General features: G+C 36.2%; 1 protein-coding gene and 1 long non-coding RNA gene across 2 annotated transcripts in view; both read left to right on the top strand.

Moving 5' to 3' along the window:
- CBLB (Cbl proto-oncogene B) overlaps positions 1 to 27,272 on the top strand; it is a 222,195-nt gene that overhangs the window by 34,517 nt on the left and 160,406 nt on the right. The window lies entirely within an intron of this gene.
- On the top strand, positions 1,396 to 10,190 carry LOC118007137. The gene is made up of 2 exons (XR_004678277.1): positions 1,396 to 2,285; positions 7,085 to 10,190. It is a non-coding gene; the product is annotated as an uncharacterized LOC118007137 (long non-coding RNA).

Raw genomic sequence — 27,272 nt, forward strand, 5'->3', positions numbered from 1 at the left:
CCCTCTGACCCTCCCCCCTCTCATGTGCTGTCTCTCTCTCATTCTCTCTCTCTCAAATAAATAAATAAAATCTTAAAAAAAATAAAGATTATATCATGCATGATTATTTTTATATAATTTTTAAATGATTACTTAATTCCAGTTGTATCAACCTGAAACTACTTTGAGTAGCTTTTGGCTCCACCCTGCTTTTCTGAACTATATTCTCTACCTCCATCCATTACTCAGTATCCCGTACTAAAGTATTCTCTCCATATAGTTTTGTTTATATAGTGCCCTTAATTTGAAACAATTTTTAAAATTACCGTTTTACTCTTTTGCTTTCCTCTTGAATAACATTTAAGCTTTAGCCTTACTTGTCTAATTTCGATTTCTGGATTGTACCAGATCTTTTCCACCTTGTTGCCTTTTCAAATACCTTTCCCTTCCTAAAAAGCTCTTCCCCTCACTCTTCACGTTTTTAGGGGTTGGGACAAAGATTTAAGTGTACATATCACCTTTGATGGGTCTTCTTTAACCACCCTATCTAAAGTAGGTTGTCCCAATTAGTATTTTGAATGTTTGCTGATGTTTTCTCCTTTTTCCCAATTATGTCACTTTTCTTTCAAGATATAATTGAGGTTCTTATTCTTGATACATTTTCTCAGTAATTAAGTGCTGGAATTTGAGTTTCCTGAGCTTTTACTAATTGCTAAAGTGCCGTGGTTGATTGTGTGGAAACAGAGTTCTGTCTTAGTTCTTTGGATGTCCTCTATCCAGTTGATGAAACTCAGGGTCCTGAGGACTCACAGAGGAGGGCACCTGAGCCCACCTGGGAGACGTCTGGTGGGGAATTATGTATGGGCTGATGCTTGAGGGTTGAGTAGCAGTTAGGTATGGGTAGGGCGAGGGTACCATGGAAGATCTTTGGAAGGAATGGGGAGTAGCCACCTAGCTCAGGAGTATGTGAAAGCATATTGTGTTGGGGTTATGTGGTTTTGCATATTCAGAAGGGTGGGAATTAAGGGATTAGGGTTTCCTTTTTTAGACTTTTTCTCTTTTGCTCTTCTGACTTTTCTACTATGAGTCTGGTTATGTTTCTGATGCATAGAGGGGAGCATGTATTGGAGAAAAAAAAGAAAGGAAGTCACCCTGATAGTATACCACACAATTTCATATTTAAATGAAAGTTTTGCATTTTGGATATTTCACCTGTTAGTTGTTTATTTTAAAGTTTGGTACTACTGATTTGTATTTTTGGTGTTTCATTTGTTTTAAATGCTTTATCCTAAACCATGTGCATATGCACAATGGGAACTCAGTTAACACCTAAAAGAATTTACCAGCTTTTGAGAAAAGAGTTTGACCTTTAATTTTGGTGAGTTTTCCTCCTTGTGCCCTGACTGAAGTTGCAGTAGGCACTGCACTTCACATTAGGCTCGTGAGACAAGCAGGTGTGTGTCTTATTTCCACACCCTAAAATGGTTTGTCTCTGAAATTATATAATCAGATATTTTCCTGTCTTATAATTTCAGCTTTAAAATATAATCTTAAAATTTCAGGGTTTTTTTTTTGTTGTTGTTGTTTTTATTTTTTTTATAAACTGTTAATAACAGAGGTGGTTCTTTAAAAGAAAAAAACACGAGTTCTCATCTGTCTCCTGTCTCTCACAACAAAATCTGATTGATCTTTCATATTATGATATGATACTTCCCAAGGTTGATCCTGAATCAAAGTTACCAACACTTTCCCTAACAGAAGAAAAATATTCAGATTCTTGTATTACTCACTCAGGGGAAAGTATTACATACAGAGGAAAAGCCTTTGATAGGCACTGTTGCTTCCTCCAGGAAATGAAGTATGAGGATCTAAATAAGTGTCTGTCATATAAACAAGGGACAGCCTTATTAGGCAATTTTGGACACCTATTCAGTGGCTTTATTAGAAGACTTTTCCCATCATGGTTCTCCAGGATTTATCAAGTAGTTATACCACAGACAGTCTCATAAGTTGTTTTGATGTTGACAGCAAAACATTATGGGGGAGGGGTAGGAAGTACAGATTATAACTACATTATTGCTCTCTCTCTTTTTTTAGAGAGGGGGGAGAAAAAGAGAGAGAGAGAGGGAGAGCGGGAACCTCAAGCAGGTTCCACTCCCAGTGCGGAACCCAACTCGGGGCTTGATCTCATGACCCTGAGATTCTGACCTGAGCTGAAATCAGGAGGCTGACACTTAACTGACTGAGCCACCCAGCCACCCCATCTCTTATTTATTTCTTAACATCCAAAACAGTAGAATTCCCAAGTAAGTATTCAGGTGAAAAGAGGGTCAAATTAAACATACCTGATTGTTGGGGTTCTTGGGTTTACATTTGTGCTAATTACATATAAAATGAGATATCTCTTTAAGTTAATACAGTCAGTATTTGAAAACAGCACTTCAAATATTGTTATCAGGACTATACTGAGCCAGTTTTCAGTAGTAATGAATTAATTCCACTTCTCATAATGGCTTTCAGGAGCAAGAATTTCTCTTGCAGAGGGACAATTAGCAACATGACGAGATGTTTCCAAAATTATAATAATGTATCTTCTAAAAATTGTTGGTGATATGCTAGATGAAGTGATAGAGAATTTTATCTTTTTTTTTTTTTTAAAGATTTTATTTATTTATTTGAGAGAGAGAGAGAGCACAAAAGGGGTGGGGAGGGGCAGAAGGAGAGGGTGAGAACCAGACTCCCCTCTGAGCAAGGAGCCCAACGTGGGGCTCGATCCCAGGACCCTGAGATCATGACCTGGGTGGAAGTCAGACACTTAATAGACTGAGCCACCAGGTCACCCCATGATAGAGAATTTTAAATTAAAGTAAATGCTAGTTAGCTTTCAGAGGATTTTCTTTTTAGAGTTTTGGTTCATCCTAAAGAGAACTGGGGAGAATTGTGAACTGATGCAGGGCTGGGAATTACTGATATCAGGTCTCATTCCAACAGAAGTAGAGGAGGACATAGAAAAATTTGACTTTAAAAGGAAATCTTCCATATCATAAAGATTGCTGCAGTTTTGTGTATAGGGATTGATCTTCTGCCTTCACTGTGGGAAAACTATATAGATAAACAGTATTCATTAGATTTATTTCACCTGTGTTTGATACTAAAGTGTTTATTTTGCCATAAACTACAAAACCAGATTGGAAAAGTAATCTGTATTTTCTGAAGTATACATATTTCATGAGTTTTATAAAAATGGTATTTTAAGATATTATTTTATCATTACATTAGAGGATATTACAGCGTCTCTTTAGCAGTTACTACACGGGGATAGAAGGTAAAAAAATATATTATTTAAGTTGTTTTTTACTTTCAGAAAGACTGCAACTTAAAAATAATTGCAGCAGGTTGTACATGTTAAATTTTCTGGTCTAGAAATGTGGCATAGAATTTCCCTAGAAGCTTCTGTTCCATTGTGGTTGAAATGTTTTCTCACCTTTTTAGACTACTTCATTACTGCTGATGTAGATGATACTTTGAGATGTGCCAAGAGAAAGTTGTGTAAAACTTCCTTTGACCTTTTCTATACTAAAGGCTAAGTAAGATGCTTTAAACTTGCTGATTACTTTAAAAATCAAGTACTTATATGTGTTCAGATAAGTAAGTTTACTTATTAGAATACATCAACTTATATTGCATTTATAATCACCTCTCTCTTGTAAATTTATCACTTAAAGAAAGGTAGTGAGTATTTTGCCCCAAGGCTAAGAGCAATATTACTTAACTTATTGATGCATATGAATTTATTTATTATTTATTATTCTATGCTAAAAATATTTGAGACAAACGCAAAAAAAATTCGTTTTTAAAAAATATTTAGTATTTCACAAAATCCTATCTTTAATGTGTCTTGGCGTGTATCAATATTTTCTCCTTTAAGGAAAGATGATCTGATTTGCTTAATTCACTCAGTGAAACTGCATTTATATCTAATGGAAGTCATTTTGTAGTTGCCACTATCATATGAACTGAGGATTAGTAATTGCCCCCAGATTCATTTGGCTCCTTTCTTATTATAATGTATTCCTCCACTGTGATGGACTCATAGTAAACAGTGTTTGGGGGGCTCTTGTGGGGCTGATGTAGCCCTGTGAGTAAGTTCTGACTAATTGGATATGAGTAGAAGTGAGGTGTGCAGCTCCCAGGTCATGCTTTTTAAAGGGAGGCCACATAACCCTCCTACCTCTTTTCCTGCTCTCTTCCCGCTGGCTAGAATGTGAAGATGGTTATGAGTCATGTTGGGCCATGTGGAGGAGAGCGAATGACAAAGGAGTGGCAGAACTTCAAGGGAGAAGGAGCCTTGGTCATTGACCATTTTGTAGACTAGAGCTGCCATACATTTAGATGAAAGGGAACTAAACATCAGCATAAGCCACTATTATTCTGTGTCACTGTCCCATAAAACCGAAACTATGTGCTGGAATCCACCACTATGCTGAAAGGATTAACCATTTCTGCTGCCATTTTTTTGAGATTTAAGTTTCAAATTGTGTAATAGTCATAAATGAAGGCATGGCCATGTGAAATAAAGCTTTATTAACTATGCCTCATTTAGCTAAAAGTAAGCACTAAATTCATGCTAATGAGGCTCTTTAATATTATATTGTTGTGGATTATATTGTACAGTTATTCTATGTTATACTGTTTTGTGACTATCCCTAACTGTTGGATTTCATGACCCACTGAGAGTTTGAATGATATTATCTGTTGATAGTCCGGATTTCTTTTATTTGTAGTCTTTGTGTTTGCTTTACTATACCTCCGTTTATGTTCATCCCCCACATCTTTCTCTTCCCCTTCTACTTTTGGCCAACATCTGGGGGAGTTCTGGCGCAGCTCTTAATAGACCTTAATAGAGACCAGGTGCCTGGCATTATTCCTGAATACGCACACTGGTGAAATTCAGTTACTTGCTTAGGGGAGTTTGTGGGCTTATATCATAATGGATGGGAAAATGCCCTGTACTTCGCAACCTTTAAGACTAAGTAATAACACTTACAAGAAACTGTGAATGTTATAGGAACGTAGTTCTGTGTGGGAGATGAGTACTAGGAAAAAAACGTTTCACAATGATGAGTGAGAACTTTTCAGAAGGCATTGTGTCATTTGTCATTTTCAGTCCAAAAGGCAACTTACACCACCACACTGGGGATGGGATATAGCTTCACTGAATGATGTGGTTTGCTCCCGAGTTATTTAGTTATGTTTCATTATATTGAAATACTCTGCCCCTGCAGAATCATTGTAAATTATGGGTGAAGCTCTAAGTGGGAAAGTTGAAGGAAGGGCAGCATTCTCTTACAAGAACAATGCATATGCATCTCTTGGTGTCCTTCCTAAGCTCTCTCTTTGTGACTGTGCCAAATTCCATCACATTCTGTATGCATAGCTACAACTGCGTGCAAGCACCAGGCATCTTGCATTTTAAAGAAACCTGGGGAATGGCCAAAATCTTCCTTGCCTGTGATTCACCCTCCCTTTAAATTTCATTTTATATGTGCATGGAAAAGTAGAGGGAACGTCACCTTCCGTGTCAATCTGGAAAACCTTCTAGCACCAGCATCTGCTGTGATCCTTGGAGCAATATTGGAAGTCTCTTGTTTCACTGGAGCCGCATGGGTATCATTACTCTTCTGTTTACTTTAAAAAAATGTTCCTGTCAGTACTTCCACAATCTCTGACTCCTGTAGCAGGCACATCCTTATAGACGCCAGTATTAGTCTTCATAGTTACACCAGCATTGGAAGGGAACTTTCTAGTCTTTTTGCGCTCCAGATGTTACCTTCATTCTAGGCAGCTGTAATTCTCACCTTATTGACTTCACTCTCAGGGACTCTTACCTTTATTCCGCTCGGCCATGTATATCCCTGGCCAAGTCGTGCTACCCTTGGGAATCCTGAATTCCAAATCTCATTCTGCAAACACAGCCTCAGTCCTACCTCTCTTATTTCCTTATACCCATGAAATCTACTCTTAGTAGTCCTTGGTATTCTCTGTTATTCCTACTCCATTCTTCTGGTCTCTTGATTTTCTTTAGGCTTCACTCATTTCTGTACCCAGCTTGGATCCCATTAATCATTAGTCAGGACACATCTGAGTTCAAACTCTAGCTCTCCTAGTTGCTAATGGTAATTTAGGTAATTTACCTGACTTCTCCACATCTCAATATCTTTACTCGTAAGAAAAGTATTATAATATCCATCTAGTGGCAAGGTTGAGAATATATAGGAAAACATTGGTTAACCGCCTAATATAGTTCAAGACAATGAGTGGTTATTAAATTAATGTGAGCTGCTTTTATCTTTAATATTATTTGAGAGAATGATAAAAGATGATGAAAAGGTGAATGAAGTTGGGGACAAAATAAGGGAGGGTTAAGGAATGTAGATTTGACTTTACAGAAGCTGTGGAGAACCTTTGTGGGTTCTTCAGCAGTGAAGTGGCGCTATTTAAATAATGCACGTGAAAGGTGATTCAGTTACACAGTTTATGTGATAGTGGTAAATGCTAGAGAGCGGAGTAGGAAATTTGTTGGATTATAAACTGAAGCTATGATGTTCCCAGGTTAGCGTGTCTTGTTTCTTATTGTATCTCCTTTTAATGTAGATCATGTTTCATATTATTAAATTTCGTACTTTTTATTACTTCTTTATGAATGACTTGATAGAGAAAATTTTATGTATGTAGTAAATGTGAGTTCATTTCTTTGGTCAGGGAGATAATGGATTTCTTTTGAAGTATCTACTATCTTGTTGCCCTAATTGAGTTGTACAGTGAACTTAAGTCTCCATAGACAAAATAGGAGACATGTCATATTGGAACCATTTAGAAACCCAAGGTGCTTGGCATTAAATTTCGAAAGCATTTGGATTTATTGTTTCGGTGCTTAGAGCAATCTCCTCAAGATTTTCAATCTTATTAAATTGATTTTGCATAATTTCCATGAATTTCTATGTTACCAGAATACTCTCAAATATGCCATTCAGATTTCAAGTGAAGTGTGAGTGAAAATGATTCAGGTTCACTTGATGATATAATGCATTGTTTATTATACTAGAAAGTGAATGCTTAACATCAGCCTAGGATAGTGCCTTCCTAAATTACTGCCTTCACACCTTTGCATCAGGAACAGTGAGTCAGAAGCAGGTAAGAATTTCAACTACTGGTAAACCACGTCATGCCTTTAAAACAATTTAACAAGGAGTTGTTTTTAACCTGAAAACTGAGGCAAGAGACACAGGGCAGTAAAATCTGCTGTTGTTAGTTCACCTTACTCTCAAATTTTTAGTAATTCATGTATTTATTCATCAGTTCCTTCAATGTGATTTGTTGAGCACCTACTCTGTCCTGGCCCTGTTTTAGTCACACAGGGTAATTCTCAATTACTGAGCCTGAATCCTCATTCATGTGTATTAGAGAATAGACAGAAAATATCAGGAAAACAGAACACTATCTACATTTTGCTTTGAATGCTTTTTTCCTTCTCGTCTTTGTCATCTTCCTCTCCTTCCCCTTTCTATCCCTGCTGCTCCACCCCCCCACCCCCGCCCCATCTCAGCGTTCAAGGAGATGAGGAGGTGGGAATTTGGAGTGGAAGATTGGTTTAAAGGAATGGTTTTCCCACCCTGGGTTTAAATCATGGCACAGTGTCTCATAAGACATTAGCTGCAGGTCCATGAAAGGGGCTATGACTGTCACCAGATTGATTCCTTCATCCCATCGTTATCTACTGGGGGCCCTTGGTGTGCCAGCCATATTCCAGGCACAGGGGATTCTGTGGTGCACAAACCAGCTGCAGCTCCAGTCCTCATGGAGCGTACCCTCTACTGGGGGAGGCAGACCATGAAAACAACACCTAGAAATGCTCTGGTTTCAGTTAGTGATAAGCTCTCTGAGGAAGGGTGATTTAGGATAAGAGGATGGAAGAGGGGTTGCTTCTGTAGTGATGCCCAAGGCACTATACTGGTTACATCTAGTGTTGTCTGCCTGGCTCTGTCATTCCCAAGCCTTTCACAAGGAGTAGGGGTAGTTCTTCCCATAGCTCTAAGTCTGAAAGGGAGAAAGCAGAAAAGTGAAACCTCCCTCTCAGCTGGTGTGAAGTGGAGTGGCTAGTCTATCAGCTTCCTTCTTCACAGTCCCCAAGGAAATCCTCTGCTGAGTTAACTACCTTAAGCCAGCTGTGAGTAGGAATGGGCTAGGTGATAGGCACCAGGGAGTGGTGCAGAGAAGAAGGGCTCAGAGAGGAGAGGGTGGAATTCACTAAAGACAGCCTGAATCGACTTCACAGCGTCCCTGAACCAAGGCTAGGTTTGTAGTGTTCAGCCCCCTTAAGGCGACAGAAACATGTAGCATTTGGTTTAGGTTCTAGCTACATGTTTGTTAACTATAGCAGCCTTGCTTGGACAGCAGAACACCAGCCTCTAGTTCATTTCCCATGCAGGGGCGTATTTGATTTGAAATCGAGGCTGTGGTAACAGTTTCCACAAGCAGTACCCTTGGCTAGGCCCCTTATCCATAAAGTTTCTCTTTAAACAAAGAAGACTGCAGCTACCTCACATTTCTCCCTGAAGAGTAGTGAGCAGGGCTGCAAGGAAACTTTGGGTGACAGCCTGTGGATCTGGACTTTGGGCCCTCAAGATTCTGTAGGAAGAAAACACCAGTAGGCTTGTGTTTAGGCTTCCCCGGTAACCGCCTGCTCCTCAGGAGGGCTGAAGCTGGGGAGAAGAGTTCTGCGGGGGTTAGAAAACCTCTGAGTTCAAAAGATAAAGTAGGACCGGTGGTCGTGTGGAGAGAACTGGGGAGAAAGAAACATATTTGGATTTCTTAAGGAAGAAATTGAAGTATAATGGGGAGATCCAGAGTCAGCTGTTTAGAAATAGGAGTGGGGCCAGGGTTTGGTGGGGGCATCGAGGGGAGGAGAATAATGGAGAAATGGTAAGGATGGACGCTCAAGGGAGCTTGTCCCCCTGGGCAGGGGAGAATTTCTGAGTGCAGACTTTTTGGGACCTTGGCAAGTTGGAGCTTAGAACAAGAGAGGATCATTTGCAACCTGAAACAAAGGGTAATTGTGTCCAAGACAGAAAAGCATCCTCCTTTTCAAAGGTCCAGACTGCTGAGGTGCAGGGCTTCAGCCCATGTTCTGCAGTAGGCAGAATAGCCCAATAGGAAGACTGTTAATCAAAGTGTGTAGGTGACTGAATTAGGGGTATTTGGAATCGATTGATTGATTTGGAAGTAGGATATAAGCTGATCAAGAAATATAAAACGTCCTATGTGTTTCTTAAACCGATGACTTAGAACTCAAGACTTTCTTGTAACACAGCAATGATTTGTGGGTCTGAACATGTCCACTCCGTGCTGCTGTGGCCCTGAAGGGGTCTGGGGTAAATCCTTGTGGTTCAGTCTGGAGGAGGAGTTGTTCTCACCCTTTCTTCTTGTGGTGGGGATGGAAGGTCTCCAAGAGAAGCAGGGATGAGATCAGGCCAGGGAGCCTTCTCTTCTGTGTGGTTTTGTTCGTCAGTGACACTGATCGTAGCCAAAAACAGCTGTTTCAGTGAAAGTTCAACCTTGCCATCTATTTTTGGTAGAAGCAGGAAGAATATCAGAGGTGATGTTTGAATTTTAGGGCCTTTTATAAGGGCCTCAGCTAAAGCTGTTTAGACCTTCTGTCCTCTGTCATTTCACTTAATCAAATTCAAGCACAGCTTTTTAATTTCAACACACTTAACTTCTGGGGATGAATAGGGCATTGAACGGGGTTCTATAAACAAGTATTTTTCTGAGCCATAAACAGGAACACAGCCTCACAATGATATCATGTCAACAGGACAGGGGATGTGATGAGGGGGGCAAGGTTGGAGAGCTTTCTCTGCCCCAATCTGGGAAAGCAACTCTGTTATCTTTGATTTAAGGAACACGGAAGTTATAACTCAAAATGCTCATGTACCTAACTGCCATTATTCAGTTCCCTAGACAGTGCTCCTGGCTGATTATGTGAATAATACTATATGTTGACTAAACACATGTTGCTTTTTAAAGAAACGGTAAGATGAAAGGCAGAACAAAAAGGGTAGAATTGTTTGGGTACTAAGAATAGCAGAGGAGACTTTGAAGACAATTATAAATCTCACAGGGGAGATTTATTTTCCCATCTGGGTCTGAAAGGGTCCTACTGTTACCCCTTCACTCTATTTTAGATTTAATTTATTTGTTTACTTTGGCTCTGAGTGTGCCTGAAGAGATACTAACCCTCCAGCAAATGTAACTGAGTGAGAACATTATTTCAGTTCACTTTCAAAGGGAAGAGATCCCATTCACAGCACTCAAAATAGAGAGTACCAGTTCCTTCCAGAATTGACCAGCCATGGAAAGACTTAGAATCTTTGTTAGCATGCTCATCCTAAGAATAGAATCTGAGCTATTGGAATTGTTAAAGAATTAACAGGCCTGAGAACTGCTAAAGCATTTTATTTCTTTCATATTCGCCAGCTTTTCCATGCCTCTTGTGCTGAGAGGTATTTAACATGGTACCCCGTTCAAAAGTTGAATTTGCTGTTAAATGGGTTCAACACTGTCACTGTGTGTGTGTGTATACCATTGCATTTATATTTATATATTTGTATATAAGGGCAGAGGAATAAAAAATAATTATAAATAAAAATTGTAATTGTAATTTATAGTAGCAAATGGCAGTTAAGGAAATTACACATCCATACAGTGGAATATTTCCATTTATAAAAGTAATGAATTGTATCGATACGTGCTGGTATGGAACAGTTTCAAGGTTTTACACAAAAGGAAAATAAAACAAGATGCAGACATGTGTGCTTTTGTACAGTAACATGGACAGGGATGTATGCAGCCACACACATTCACATCTATGCTTGTTTATGTTTGGACCATGAGACGAGATGAGAAGGGATGGAGTCATGACCTTGGAAATGAGCCTCTTTGTTTCTTCCTTAGATAGGAGGGAAGGAGAAGTGGGGTAAAGATATAGAGAAATACTCAAATGATGAAAAATTAGTTGAGGAAGAAAGGAAGGGAAGTCAGTGACCACAAATTCTATTTTTTTAAATGCACATGTCAGTACCTGGAAGTCTTGAGAAGAAAGCAGGCTCATTGGTTGGGTGATTGCAGTACCTTCTATGTTCAGGGTAGAGAATACAAAGGCGTGCTTGGTGTTTAGCATTAGCATGATAAAGTGCGACTGAACTTAGTAATCAGGTTCTTTTTCTACTTGCCTTCTAGAAATTTTCTTTCTTTCTTTTTCTCTTTTTCTTTCTTTCTTTCTTTCTTTCTTTCTTTCTTTCTTTCTTTCTTTCTTTCTTTCCTTTTTTCTTTCTTTCTTTCTTTCCTTTTTTCTTTCTTTCTTTCCTTTTTTCTTTCCTTCTTTCTTTCTTTCTTTCTTCTTTCTTCTTTCTTTCCTTTTTTCTTTCCTTTCTTCTTTCTTTCTTTCTTTCTTTCTTTCTTTCTTTCTTTCTTCTTTCTTTCTTCTTTCTTTCTTTCTTTCTTTCCTTTTTTCTTTCTTTCTTTCCTTTTTTCTTTCCTTCTTTCTTTCCTTTCTTCTTTCTTTCTTTCTTTCTTTCTTTCTTTCTTTCTTTCCTTCTTTCTTTCTTTCCTTTCTTTCTTTCTTTTCTCTCTCCTCCCATCCTTTTTTTGCAGCAGCATTTTATGTGAATCTGGTTTTGTGATAGGATGATGCTACCTATTGGTAGAACTAGAAAGGACTTAATAGTTAGATTATGTGCTCTGGCACCTGATTTTTGGGAGTGAGTGTATAAACCTTTTAACTGTTTGGCATTGAAATATTGATGGGTGTCTTAGACAGATGTTCACCATTTGAATAGTAGGTTGTGTGTCTCTGGTCTTTAAGGAATGAGGATTGTTGAATAATGTTAGTCAGGCACCTAAATTATTTTGTGTTTGGATATAAGGGACAGAATGAGTCCCTACTTTAATTTTCTGAATCCTATAAAATCAAGAAAAATAGAAACAATGGAATATTTAGTTTCTACTTGACATTTGTATAAAATTCTGAGTGTTGGAGATCATGGAGTCTTATGGTCACTTATAACCATCACTTCCTATCCTACCTTTCAGGGTATAGGGAAAATGTTTTCTTTAAACCAGATCTTATGAACCTCCAATAAAATTGTTGAATTATTAGTTTTTCTAAAATTAGAATTTCACTTTTCCTGGTAAAGAGCAAAATGGAGTGGGGAGTAGCAAAGATGGTAAAAGAAAACTTTCTAGGACTTTTTAAGCTGAATGAATTTTCAGGTTATCAGTTCTGTGGATTTCCTTACAGTGGGACAAGGTCTAGTTTTTTTGTATATATTTTCTTGATTTTGTGGTATAAAATTCTTAAAACTTATCTTAAAGAATGTCTTTCTGTGCTCTTTGAGGTTTCATATTCTTAATTTTGTGTGTATGTGAAATTCATACAACTTAATTATGGTGACGGGTTTAAAGCAAATGAGTTGATGACCTCTTCTAAGCTAAAACAGATTATTTTCCCTCGTCACTATAAGAAGAAAGGAGGGACGCCTGGCTGGCTCAGTCGTTAAGTGTCTGCCTTCGGCTCAGGTCATGATCCCAGGGTCCTGGGATCGAGTCCCACATCGGGCTCCCTCCTCGAGGGGAAGCCTGCTTCTCCCTCTCCCACTCCCGCTGCTTGTGTTCCTGCTCTCGCTATCTCTGTCTCTGTCAAATAAATAAATAAAATCTTAAAAGAAGAAAAGAGGGGATGGGGGCACAGGAGAACTACTAATTGATGAGCATGGACTTTGATATCTTGGCCTTGATTCCTAGAATCAAATTAATGTACACCTCTCCTCTAATCTTGCTTCTACTTCTTTAAACCCTTTCTGCCAGCTTCTTCTTCCTAAATCCTAGTATAGTTAGGGTAAGTGGATTTTATTATATAAAGATAACATTTTCATCTTAGGATTTTTTTTCTTCTATGTAATATTAGGAAAATAGTGTATCAAGAGAATTTTGGAATTGTTTGATATTTGGTATGTAGAGTGAGTAAAACTGAAAGGAAATAACGGCATCCATTTAAAGAATTTTGCTGTATTATTTACAGTATCCAAGATACAGAATTAACCTGAGTGTCCTTTATTTTAATTTAAATTCAATTAGCCAACATAGAGTACATCATTAGTTTCAGATGTAGTGTTCAATAATTCATTAGTTGCATAACACCCAGTGCTCATCACATCACGTGCCCTCCTTAATGCCCATCACACAATTACCCCATCCTCCCACCCACCTCTGAGTGTCCTTTGATAGACAGATGGACACACACACACACACACTCACACACTGGAATATTATACAGCCATAAAAGAAGATGATGTCATGCCATTTTCAACAACATGGATGGACCTGGGCTATGAAGGTATTATGTTAAGTGAAATAAGTCAGACTGAGAAAGATAAATACTATATGACTTCACTCATGCGGAATCTAAAAAACAAATGAATAAACAAAAAACAAAATAAAGAATTTTGTTGTAATAGCAATTAGTGCAAAATTTTGATAATACTCTATTTCTAGAAATGAGAGTAAGACTCTTCAGGACCAAGGAAACAAAAACATGAGAATACAACAACATTGTTTGATTACTGTTGATTACTCTTGACCAGAAGCTGAGTTGTAGAGCCACTCAATTTCTATACTAAGTTTTACCTCAGTATATTTTGATGAATCTATTAATTTGACTTTCAGAGAAACGTAATGCTCCAACTTAAATATTTATAATTATTCATTTCAAGTACTTTACACAATGGTTGACTATATTTAGCTGAAATATGAGTCTAGACTTAGTCAAGTTATATCATTTTGCCAAGTATGTTTGAAACATAATGGAGTTATTGTCTATGTATCAGTAGAAGGATTTCTGTTTTATGGATTGACAGGTGCAGTTGTGAAGTTAAGTCAGAGGGAGCTGAGTTGAAACAAACTTTTGTTTTCACTTTCCTTTTGCTCACTGACATAACAAGTTTCTCTGAGGATTTTTTTACAAGTCAGTAGCACAGAGCAGATCCTCACTTTTCTCAATCTAAATCTTTAGGCTTTAATTTTTCTATACACTACTCTTAATAAGCTACTAACGCTGATAGAGTAGCTTAAAATGGCTGTATACTGTATTGTTTATAATTGTTTAAATAAAACTGACCTTCCCAATTATACATTTTTCTAAACTTCTGTAGGCTTTTTGTAATATAATTTATTGGTTGAGGGATTCCTACAGTTTCTGTTGTGTTTAAACACTTTGCATTAAATTCAGTGGTAATGAACAGTTGTTTATGGCATATTTATTATCTAAAGTAATCAAAAGCATGCGTGAGTTTTTTTGCTTTTAATTTAATTTTCAGTTTTAATTTGTTGCATTAATTTCAAAAATGTCAGTGCTGTTTCTCAGCATTGTTATTGATGTGAAAATACTGTATTGTTATTGTGGTTTATTTTTAAACTGCTCTTATGATTTCAGTAGGGAATACTATTAACATGAACCCATTTCATTACCTTTTTGATATGTCTCCAGTTTTCCTACCTGCATTGTAACTATCTGGAGATTTTCTGTCTCAAACCTTCCTTTATCAGTACAGTAGTATAATCTCAGTACATGTTGATTGTTGATAATGATGAACTGTTAAAATTAATGGCTTATTTGCTAAGTTGAGTTATAAAATGAAGGGTTTTGGTGTTGAAGTCTAGAATTTGATTTTATAAGAGTATGCCCATAAATACATGCTATTATTACCAATTTTATTAATTTTCATTCTTTGGAATAATTATCGTCTAAAGTTTTTTTCAAGACAAGTTTTCACTAATTCTGACCAAGTTTGTAGTATTTGTTTTTAAAAACCCATTTTAATAGCATTGTGATATATTTAAATGAAATCACAAGGATTTATGGAAAACAGAATATTTAAACAAGAGATAATATAATTGAACCTTTGAAATAGTAATTGTTTATTTTCACAAGGCATTTTCATTCCTGGAAACAAGTTTCAGCATAATGATTTAAAATGATAAATTAATAGACATAAAACTTAATGCAATTTAGATTTTATTGGCTATGACAGCATACATTGCTTTGTGTGTAAGTGTGTAGTACCTCAAACTCTCAATATGCTTATTAAATATCAACTTCTTTCTCACATCAACCTGAAGCCTTCATGAGTCACTTTTCTGCCTGTCTTTATTGCCAAGCTAGTGGTGTACACAACTCTGTTTATCTGGATTTGGACCTTAGGATATTCCAGTTTTCAGAAGTGCCTCTAAGATTTCCTTTGACCTTATTGTTCAACTCTCTGGCTTGGTGTCTGCTGCGCTGGCCTCTCCTCCCACTGGTTTTTGAAATATTCACTTCTCTGGGTTTTAGTAATATTATCTGTCTTAACTCCTTTCTTACCTCTAAACCATTCCCATATGCACTCATCTTGTTGGATTCTCTTCCTCCTAATGCCAATGATCTCCAAGGCTCAGTCTTTGACCCAAGTCTACTCTCTCCTTGGTGATTTTATTTAACTCTCAGTTATCATGATCATGTTTCTGGTTCTGTTGTTTGTGATTCTTTCTGTTCAACTTAGCTCTTGTTCCATATTACATATGAACACGAATGCTTGGAACTCATAACATTATCTCAAATTAATGAACTTGAACTCCTCTTCTTTCTCCCCAACATCCTTGTTTCTTTCTGTTAGTGTCATCAAGCTTCAAGTCATCTATGTCTACTCATCCTTTTCATCTGTTTTCTCTCTTCATTTAGTCCTGGGTTGTAGTAATTCTCCTTTCCCCTAAAAATAAACTTTTTTGCTTCTTCCTGTTCCCTGTTTTCTTGCAACCGTGTTATTTTCAGCCCTCCCCCACTCATGGCTAGATTACTGTTAAAGGCTGGCCTTTTAGTGTATTGTTCTGTTCCTCTGTTGTGCTAAAGCTAGAAAAGTCTTCTTTAACACTTTGGTCCCCAGCTATGGGCATTTGCCTTTGTTGCAAAAGATTGAATGTCTTCTTTGTAATCTGGTTTTCTTTACATAACCCATCTCATTTCTTACTGCTCCAGTCTCATCTCAATCTTTTTTTCATTCCCTCAATCCTAGAAACATGTCACACTAATTCTTGTCTCTATGCCTTTGGTAATGATTTGCTCTCCAATGCATCTGGAAACTTTTCATTCATTCTATCCACCCAGTTCGTGTCCCAGCTCTAACATGACTCTAAAAGGCTTATTGGTCTCTCCTTTTCCTGAACCTGTTTTTAGCTTTAAAGAGCTAGATGCTAATGTATTCCAAAGTATATTTTGTTTTACATTGCTTGCAATTGTGGTAGACTTGTTACTTCAATTGAAATTTAGATTCCTTTGTCAGAGGTCATTTATTTTTAGGTATCCACTGCAGTAGTGCTGGGCCCATATTTTGGTGCTCAGTAAACTGGATGTTTGGTGGACTTGATTAAAGAGGTGATATTGCATCCCCCAAGTAAAGACTTTGTTTCTTGAAAGCACTTAGTTTGACGTTAGGTGAACAGCCCATGTACACAAACACATAGAGTTGAGTCCAGTGTATGTACAATTTACTTCTGTAGTTATTCCTAAAAAGTACTTTTTGCTTCTCTCTTTTTTTGTAGACTACTTTCTGGAATGCTTTTATTTTTTAAATTTTTTAAATGTATTTTTTTAGTATGGGGAATATTGATTAGTATTTATAAAAGTTCCATTAATTAAGATTCTTGGGAACTTTCGGTGTAACCAAGAGCTTAACATAACAAAATTAAGCTTTTGAGGAAAGAAAAGCTTAAGTACTAAATATGAAGGTTGAGCAAACCTGCTTAGTAGTTGTCTTAAATGGTGTAGATGAAATTACTTGACAGGTTTGCTTCAAGTGGCTTTGTGGCACTCAGCTAGTTGCTATTAATTTGTTAGGTTAGCAAAGTTGAAAATAAGATTAAATCAGATGACACCGTGCAATTTATGCATGTTTCAGTGGAACTAATAAAAGTTATCATTGATATTTCATTGAAATATAAATCCATTAACAGACTTTCTTCCTGTGGTTTTTGTTTATCATCCTTTGAATGGGATGGATGTTTTTATTTGTCTATCCTTCACTATTGCACTCAAAGGGAACAAAGATATTTTTATTATTTATTCAATGAAGACAGAGGAACCTACAGATATGTAAGGCACTCTCAGATTTAAAGCTCAGTCTACCCTGAAGGAATTATCAAATTAGGGAAATAATGTAGGTATGCAGAAGTCATTATGATTTTGCATGGAAGGGTGATGGGAAGTGCTTTGAAAGGAGTATAAAGAAAGAACTCCTGAAGAGAAAGAGATTTCTCATGCAAGGCTTGCCTGATCATGGAGTATTCTGGGGAGCCCATTTGATTCCAGCTTCAGACATAGATGGGATATTACTGGCGACATGGTAGGAGATAGAGGCACTATACTGTGTAAGGTGTAGGAGCAGCAGGTGCAAGGTATGTGGTGGTGAGGGGAGGGGAGAGGTAAAAAAGGTTGGCTCTGGACGTAGGTGATACCAGATCTTGAATGTACCTGAATCTTAGACTAAGGAATATGTCTCATATTCAGTAGGACATGAGGAATAATTGAAGAACAGCGACATAACCAGAGGTGTGTTTATGAAGATTTGACACCACTGTTGTAGGATAAGTTGGAGTTTGATGAAGTTGGTGATTAGGACGCTTCTATAGAGACTGTTGTGGCATTTTTTTCTTTTTTAAGGGAAGAGAGAGGCAGGGGAAGTAGGGGCAGAGGGAGAAGGAGAAAGAGAATCTTAAGCAGACTCCATGCCCAGCGTGGAGCCCTATGCAGGGCTTGATCTCACATCCCTGCAATCATGATCTGAGCCAAAATCAAGAATCAGACGCTTAACCGACTGAGCCACCTAGGCACCCCTGAAGCCTAAATTTATGATCGCTGCAGTGAGAATGGGAAATAAGGAATGGGCATAAGAGTGATTTCAGAAAAATCAGCGAAACTTAGTACCACATCCCTTTATGCTTCCATGAATCTAGTGATTTTTTCAGGATATATTATACATTTATACTGTCCTCCTCAAATATGGTCAGTGGTGGAAGATACTTGATTAAAAGATTTTTCTTGTAGCATCAAAGTCTGTTTATTCTCATGACAAATAACTTAGATCAGATTTGTTACAAAATTTAATTCAAGTTAAATGTACTACTTTGCATAAAACAAAACAAAAAGAAAACAACAGGCTTACTTAGCCTCAGTGATGCTCATTGTTGATTTAGGTATATTGACAGATTCTCATACCTATATTCCATCGTATAAGCTTTATTTTTCATCAAATTATATTTTTCTTATTATCTTTGATGAACATATAAAGTACAAATTTTACATTTTGGTTGGGAGTATTTAATCCTGTCCAATTCCTATTCAGGTTTTGAGTCCTACTCCTTGTTTTCTCAAATTCTGAGATATGAATGTTTGAGCATAAAAGCCAGATGACCTGTCTTTTCATTTTCATTAGAATTTTTAAAAAAAAATCAAAATTACTTAATTGAACTGCATTTCAAGTCAAGCTGCATTTGAGTTTCAGTGTCATCAATCAATTTTTTCTGCCCTAGGATCTTTCTTCATGGGAGAGTCTAATAGGCTTTGCAAGCAGCATATAAGACAGATTTTCTTTACTGAACTGCTGCCATTGGTGAGGAGGAGGAGAAAAGCAGATTTCCCACGAGTGGGGAAGTCAAACAAATAGTCACAGTTTTCTAAGTGTGGTTGAGTAATACCCAGCTTGGAGTTCTTGTTATTGAATTTTTTTGGTATAGGCTTACCAGTTATCTACAAAATACTGGTTCTGTATGTACAGCTGCTACTTGTGCCTCTGATGTGAGTCTTCCTTCACAAAATTATATGTTTTCTAATATTTCTGTGATAAATTATAAATGCAATATTATTTTTGGCTCTTGGGGACATGATCTTATAGACCTTGAAAGATGAATATGTATTTATAATTTGAACTAATATTTTCATAGTCAAACAATGCTAATACTTAGGAGAAGGATAGATGAAGGATTTTGTAACTTTACTCTAAAAACCTCTGGACAAAAATTATGTTGTATGTATAATAAAGTGGTCAAGGAGTACCTATTTTATATTTTAAAATAATTTGGAACAGTAACTACTATCTGTAAAGTGGGTTTTCTTTTTTTCCCATATCTGTCATTGCCAACCTTTTAAAATATTTTCCTCTATAAAACAAGCCTATAGAGATGAGCTCCAAGATACCCATATTGGAGATTTGGTTTGATCTAGTTAATTTGACTTCTTCCTGTTTTATGTTTGTATCTGTCACTTAGAAAAAATGTGTTACAATATAGTGAAATATTCTCTAGAGTTTTTTCTTCATCAGTTAATCACTCTTCTTCCTTTCAGAGAAAATGATCTAACATTGTTTCCTTGTGTTGACTGAGTTAGCCAAATTTTACCCATTTAAAAATATTATTTTTGTAGGTTAGTTTTAATGGTATTTGAAATATCATTTTTTAATTCATATCACTTTGTTTTTGCTTCATCCTTTAAAATGCAATTTGCCATTTAAATCTCTCAACAGCTCTGAGACATAAATGGGCCTGATGATTTTATTTACATCTTCTAGGTAAGAAAACTGATAGACTGTCAGTTTAAGTGACCTGGCTAAGATGACTAAGTTGAAATAAGAAATTAGGACTCTGAAATTAAGATACTGATTTTATTTAAAACAGTAGTCAAGGAGAATTTTAGTAGTTATCCTACATAATTTTTTTTTTGAAATCAGAAGAATAAAAAGTAAGACTCTCAAATCTTTGATAGGTCTTGAATATTAAAAATAACCTCTAAGATCCTCCCAAGTTTATCTTTTATTAGCCGGCCAGCTTCATCTCACGCCAGATTTCCCTTATGTCTTTGCCGCATCCACACTGACCCTTTTTCCAAACCCTTGGAATTGCTCTTTCCCTCTTACCACAGAGCTTTTGTCCATGCTCACTTCTTCTGCCTGGCACTGCCCTTTCCTTCCTTTCATTCTCAGTAATTCCAGTTTGTTCTTCAGAGCTCATCTTCCTCGGGAAAGGGGTCCAGACCTCACTAGGTCAAATCTCTTGAAATAGCCTTTGGCACAGGTGCAGGGTCACTTTCATTTGCATTATAGTTTGATTCTTGCCTTTCTCACACTGACCTGTAAATTCTGTGATTGACTCTGCCCTGCCTAGGTCTGTTCTCATTCACGGTTGGACCCCCACAGCGACTAGCATAGCTATCAAGACATAGGGGTGCTCAGTAAATACTTGTTGGGTGAGCGGATGGCTTTATGAAACTATCTGAACTGAAGTTTCCACCGTAGTCTCTTAACACTTGCAGTCAGCCAGTCATCTTTGTCGGTTTCTACATTGTCCTCCTTTACTCTGTGTGCTGCTAATAGCAAAGCAGTGATGAGGATATAACTGGTAGGCTCCAGCATTGGAAGGTCAGTTAAAACAACAAACAAACAAACAAGTATACAAAGGGGAAAGAAGAAAGGGAGGCAATCAAGTAGAAAAAAAAAAAGAGGATTTTCAGAGTTCCAGAGTTCCAGAGCTGGATGCAATACTGGAATTGATCTAGGCAAGTCTTTTTTTTTCCAACTTTATATTTGGAACTTCACCCAGTCTCCCCTAATATTTACACCTTTATAACTGAAGCACAGTATCAATAGCCGGAAATTGACATTGGCATGTCCACAGAGCTCATTCAGGTTTCTCCAGTTATGCATGTGCTCATGGGAGAGTGAGTGAGTGTGTGTGTGTGTGTGTGTTTGTGTGTGTGTAAGCTAATCATTTTTAAGATGAGAAAATAGAAGTTTATAGACTTGCTTCAGTGACTTGCTCAAGGTCACTAAGCCATGAGACTAAATAATTGATTATTAAACTCCATGTTGCTGTGGAATTCTATCATAGAATTCTCCCAGTGTCAGGGATTGTTCATTAGCATTAGTGCCAGAATTTGACTAATCTTCCTATCTTGAAAGATATTAACTATGCCTCTTAGCCAACTATGTTCACGCAGATTAAAAAAATTTAATTTTATCAACTTGGATGCATGTCAGAAATTGGAATTAAAGCCTGACTGTTGTTTTGGCCCAGCAGGAATCCCCTAATATTCAGGGAAAGGCCTAATTAAGGTTTCCTGAAACTACTCTTTAATCACTTGGATTAGAATAAAAAAGAAATGTTTTTAATCACATACATATCTGCTAATGCTTTTCTTCTGGTAACTAATTGCTTTGATAATAAAAAGTAGTAATAAAAGTGGAGACAATGTATTTTACGCACGTGGTTTCTGAACTATGTATGTTATAGAATATGTATACTTAATGCATTAGGCCATATTTTAAACTTATATCTATGAAGTACTTAAGGTTTATAATCGATCCATGGGCAACTTGAGTATTTCCGGGAAGTAGCAGGCCTTTATGCCTATCAAGAAGTATGAGGAAAATAACATAAGAGTTTGATTTAGTGTTAGAATCTGATAATCAAATTTCTTCCTGTGTTGCAAGTCATTCTATTTAATCTTGTCTTCATTTTATGATTGTAGAAAAAATGGTTCATAATTATTGAGTATTTTCTCAAACTGTGGAATGTCTTTGATTGGGGTCTGTAAGTTTTCTAGCATTTGACATGACTGGTACAGCATTTACACTTCCTCAGATTTTTTTTTTTTAAATCTTTTTTTTTTTTTAAGATTTTATTTATTTATTTGACAGAGAGAGACACAGCGAGAGAGGGAACACAAGCAGGGGGAGTGGGAGAGGGAGAAGCAGGCTTCCCGTGGAACAGGGAGCCCGATGCGGGGCTCGATCCCAGGACCCTGGGATCATGACCTGAGCCGAAGGCAGACGCTTAACGACTGAGCCACCCAGGCGCCCACACTTCCTCGGATTTTTAATTTTGAGATTTAGGAATAGAATATTACCAGGATTGGCTATTTCTATCCTAAGTTCAAGTTATACCTAGTTTGTTTTTGTAATTCACTAGGATAGGCTATCAATGGAATATAATTTGTCTTTTTAAGTGCGTGATTCTCATGAATTTAGAAACCACTTCAAATAAATCTGATTCACAAAAAGTAATTCTGGGTATCTTAATTGAATGTTTTAATTTTTTACAAGAATTTTTTTAAAGATTTTGAGCCAAGAAACTTTTATTTTAGTATTAAAATAGAAACTCCTGCATCAAATATAATTAAAAATGTACACTATATCATTAATTTCATTTAGTAAAAATTAGGAAAAAAAAAAAAAAACATTTCCCAGTAGGAGATGTCTTTGAATTGGCACCATTTCCAGGCAGTCATTGATTTTAAATGGGCATAAATCCATAACAAAACCAGTTTCACTTAATTTGTAGAGCTCCTAGCCAGGCTGAAAGCATGTTCCTGGGTATATGCTTTCTGTATTTGGTGGGTCATTAGTTTATATTCTTCTTCTTGAAGTCAGTGGAGAGTTTCAAATTGTCTTTTTTTTTTTTTATTTTAATATCTACAAACATGTTTCTTTAGGAATTTTAGACTTATTTTTGCTATGCTAGCTATACTTAGTTATTAGAGAGTGCGGACTCTGTAAATATCCCATCTTCATTTTTTACTAAATTTCTTCATTTCAGAAGATGATAATGGGACATTAAAACCACATGTGTAGTTTACCTCTGCTTTATTGTTTTGCTATATACCATTAAACAGTGTCTGTGACCTTTGCCCCATCTGAGCTCTAGTCTGTTTTAGAAAGCAGTTAACCAACCAGGATTTCCAAAGGAAAACAATAAGAACAGTGTTTGGCAGTTTGCTTGGTCTGCCTGGGATTTGTATACATTCCTGTCTCCCAGTCCTTGATTTTATGATGCTAATCACCGTAAACAAGAGTGAGCATAAAGCAGACTTTTTATTAGATATGTCGGAATTAAAAAAAAATACAAGACGCTGATAGGTTTTTTTTTTTTTTTTTAATTGTACATTTTTAGGTTTAGGTTCACAGCAGAATTGAGGGTAAGATACAGAGATTTCCCATATACTACCTGCCCTCACTCATACATAGCTTCCCCCATTACCACCCCCCATCAGAGTGGCACATTTGTTATAATTGAAGAACCTACATTGACACATTCTATCACCCAAATTCCATAGTTGACATTAGGGTTCACTCTTGGTGTTGTATGTTCTATGGATTTGGACAAATGCATGATATATATTTATCATTATGGTATCATGCGGAGTATTTTCACTGCCCTAAAAACTTCTGTTCTCTGTCTGTTCATTTTCCCCTCCAACACCCTAGCAACCACTGATCTTTTTTAGTGTCTGCATAGTTTTGCCTTAGATTTTTCTTTTTGCTTGTTAATCTTGACAATGTGTAAGCTTAAAAATAAGAAAAAGTCTGAAGGCATGGCTTATAGGCTGACCAAAGGTTATGTGATATACATCATACTGAGTTGGTTGTACGGTGTCCTATTAATCCCCCATCAACTTTTAGAACTTCACATAGCAGTCAAATGATTAATGATACAATTTTCAAGGAATGATCATCCATTCATATTATTCAGTTGGACTATATTAACAATTACCTATGATTAAATTCAAATGTTGAGTATATTTTTTCCTGAGCTTTTCTTAGATGTAGAGTGTTGCTTATATACTTTTTCTTTTAACTACCTCTGATTTTATTATAACAAAGTAGACTTTAATGAAACAAAAGTTTTCTTTTTCAAAATTTGTTTTATCCATACATTTGTCTATTTTCATCTGACTCTCCATTCATTTGTTCATCCAAGAATTTTTCTGTACATTCACTGCTGTATCATTGTTGCCCAGAATTGTGCTTGTTAGATAGCTGGACTCTATTTGATGAGTGAAAGAAGGAATGAATGAATCTGCTTGAATGTTGGGTTGCTTTCTGCTTTTATTTAAGCAGTTGGCAGAGCACTGATTCTGATCTTAGAATCTAAAAGCTACAATTAAGTTGTAGCTAATACTTAGCTTTAGGAATTTTTCTTTACTTATTTTCAGTACTCCTGGTTTTTGGATATAATTTAGTCTTGAATTTGGCCTAAAATGATTTTTAAAATTGTCATGTGAAAGTATTCACATCAATAGATACTAATTTCTCTAAACAAAATAAAACAAGACAAATAAGTAACTTAGTTTTTAGAAATATTGGTAATGAATAATGTCTACTAATGCTATTTTCATGTTTAAAGTACTTCACCTTGAATGTATGTTATTGCTGGTGCCTCCAAGAATGAGATCTAAGTCATATATTCTGTTATTTTTTGCTAAGTTATTACATACTTACTATGTACAAAGCATGTAGAGCAAAGCAAAAGAAACAGAAATTGTGACTCCTGCCCTCAAGAACCGTAAGAGTATAGTTGGGTAAATACAGTACAACAACCTAAGAAAGTCTATGATATAGCATGAAACTGATGTAAAGTTTATATTATGAAAACACTGAGTTAACCTTAATGGATCTCTGGTGAATGAATAATTGCTTGGACAGTTTTCCACTAAAATAGATTGTAAAACAAATGCACATAGAGATCCTTATGAAACAGATCCAGAAACAAGTATTACTATAGAATATGGGACATGGATTGAGTATGACTTAAGGTTGAGGTGGAGATAATAAAATTAGTATATTTAAATAGTCTTATAATTTTAATGTTATGCTAAGAATGTTTAAAATAAATTTTATATAATTCTTAAGCATTTTAACAAAGCACCATTTTAGATCAAAAATTGAATAATGTTTTATAGAAGGATGAGAAATTAAGTTTTTTTTCTTTTTAAACTTACATGCAAAATCCTTTTCCTATGGTTTTAGAACGCTCAGTAGAAGACAAATAGTAGTAGTAAAACCTAAGTGGCCAAGCTAGCCACACAGACAAAGGATCAGCAGTATCTTTTGGGAAAAGTTTTGTGATCACAAGTTCTTTCTTGGTGGCTGGTTTTCTGATTTTACTACGTAAGGCAAATATGCATTTAGTACACACACAATGATGGTATAATAGAATGAGTAGTGAATGAAGTATCTTGAGATTCTGATTCCGGTCCTGGTTCTGTTTCCACCTGTTTGTGTGATGTCAGGCAAGTTTTTTGGGCCTTTTTACTTACCTGTATATTCATGGAGTTATACCACATAATCTCTAAAGTTCTTTCCATCTCTTAACTTCAAAAACAGTAATTCTGAATAATCTTTGCACTAACAGCCTGATCTTGAAAAGGATCACAGTTTTTTGGGGTTTTTTTGTTTGTTTGTTTGTTTTCTTTTTTAAAACAAAAGAGATATTTTTGTTTTGGTTGTAAATTCTTATTCTTAGGTATATAGTATTTATTACATTATATTGTTATATATTTGTTATATTTATGTATATGTTTTCCCTTGTGTTTCTCTGAATATTGTGGTTTTATTTCACAAATAAAATTACTATAAATTGAACCATTAAAAATGCATACTGGACACATAGTAAATTCTCAGGATTCTTTACAAAATTACATTGCTAGTGAGTATAGTAATTAAACTGCTGAGAATGAAAGATCTTTCTTGTGATTTTTTTGTGGAAAAGTAGACTCATTAGGAAAGTAGGTGATTAATCTTTCTGTAAAATTTTATCTGGTAAAGCTTATTTCAGTGAAATTTGGATGTATTAGTAGAAATTTACTTAGAAAAGTTAGTTTCCCTTTTTATAATGGTATTCTAGTAGATATATGTATGGTCTACTATCCTAAGTACTAATTGACTTAAGTATTTAATATGGTATTTGTTTTAATCAAAACTATCTCATTGCCAGAGTTGGTGCGTAAGCCTAAGAAAATCTTGATTTGTGTGTCTGAATAGCTCAGCAACAGTAGCTTAGTAATTTCTATGGTTCCATTTTTAGGTTTGTAATGAAAATGAGTTGCTTTAAATCTTTTTTTTTTAATTTTTGGAAGCAACAATGAATGTTTTACACAAATCCATAGCTAGAATTGGCCCCATTTAAGTTTCTTTCCTTTGGATAAATTAAGATTTAGTTTCTAAACATTTCTGTATTATTGATCTATATTTTAACAGTTTTCCATGTTTTTTTTTTCTATAGCTCTTTTTTGGAAATTTCTACTCATTAATTTTTAGCTTAAAAATAAGAATGTGGTAGAACATGCTGTTTCCTGTGGCATATCTATTTTCTTTGAGTTGCTTTTCAGCCCTCTATTTGGCAAAGCTTAGCGAGGGGTTAAGGCTTACCATATCTTTGTGACCTTAAAAAAGACTATCCTCTTGCTGATAACAGATACCGATCTCATACTTAGGATCTCTGCCGTTTTTGAGAAGTTTTAAAGTCAGTTCATTAGACCATATGAACAAATAATAAGTTCTACTTTTGCTTTGAAGTGGAGTTCAGTGAATATTTGAGAATATAGGCAGCTTGGAGGACGGTGTGCCATTGTCCTGAAATTTTGTGTGGTTAAGATGGTTATGTTTGTTGAGACTTCCAGGCACAAGGTGTCTGAGTGTAAGAAGCTAATTCATTTATTCATTAACTCAGCACATGTTATATGTAATGCCACATGAAAGTGACAATTAAAAATCTCTTTGAATTTCTGCCTTTTAAAAACCAGAACAAATTTCACTGATGCTGTTGAGTATTTAGCAGACATTTTTTTCCTATTGAGTCCCTGCTATGTGCAGACCATGAGAATAGGTACTGTGGTGACAGGGTGGTTAACATGACCTGTTTCCTATCCTTAAGAATCCTTTTTTCTGTTCTTTTTTTTATTACCCCTTCTCCTTCCTCCTTTCCTCCCTTTGATTCTTTTGTTCTTTTTTTTTGAGAAAAATTCTAGCAGAGGAGACAGATACATGAATATAATTCAAGGGAAGAAAAAGTGTAACTGCTGTACGCCGCACCAGTGATGTAGGCAAAGTGGTCTGGGGGCTTCAGGGAGCAGCTCAGGGGCTGGAGATAGCTTCCCCCTTTGGAGGACCAGTATTGGGTAGTGGCCATTAGCAGGAAGGGTCTTAGAGTCTGAAGCCACAGCCTGCCTAAAAGAGAGCGTTCTGAATGCACTTGGCATGCCAGGGAATTCCAAGTAATAACTAGTATAAGGAGTTGAGTCAGATGTTTTCAGAAGAGGTGTAATGAAAAACTGTGGCTGGGATTGTCAGTTCAGGCTAGAGGGAGTGATGTGATGCTCA

This window comes from Mirounga leonina, unplaced genomic scaffold (assembly GCF_011800145.1).
Source record: "Mirounga leonina isolate KUSES-001 unplaced genomic scaffold, KU_Mleo_1.0 Mir_115, whole genome shotgun sequence".
NCBI lineage: Eukaryota > Metazoa > Chordata > Mammalia > Carnivora > Phocidae > Mirounga > Mirounga leonina.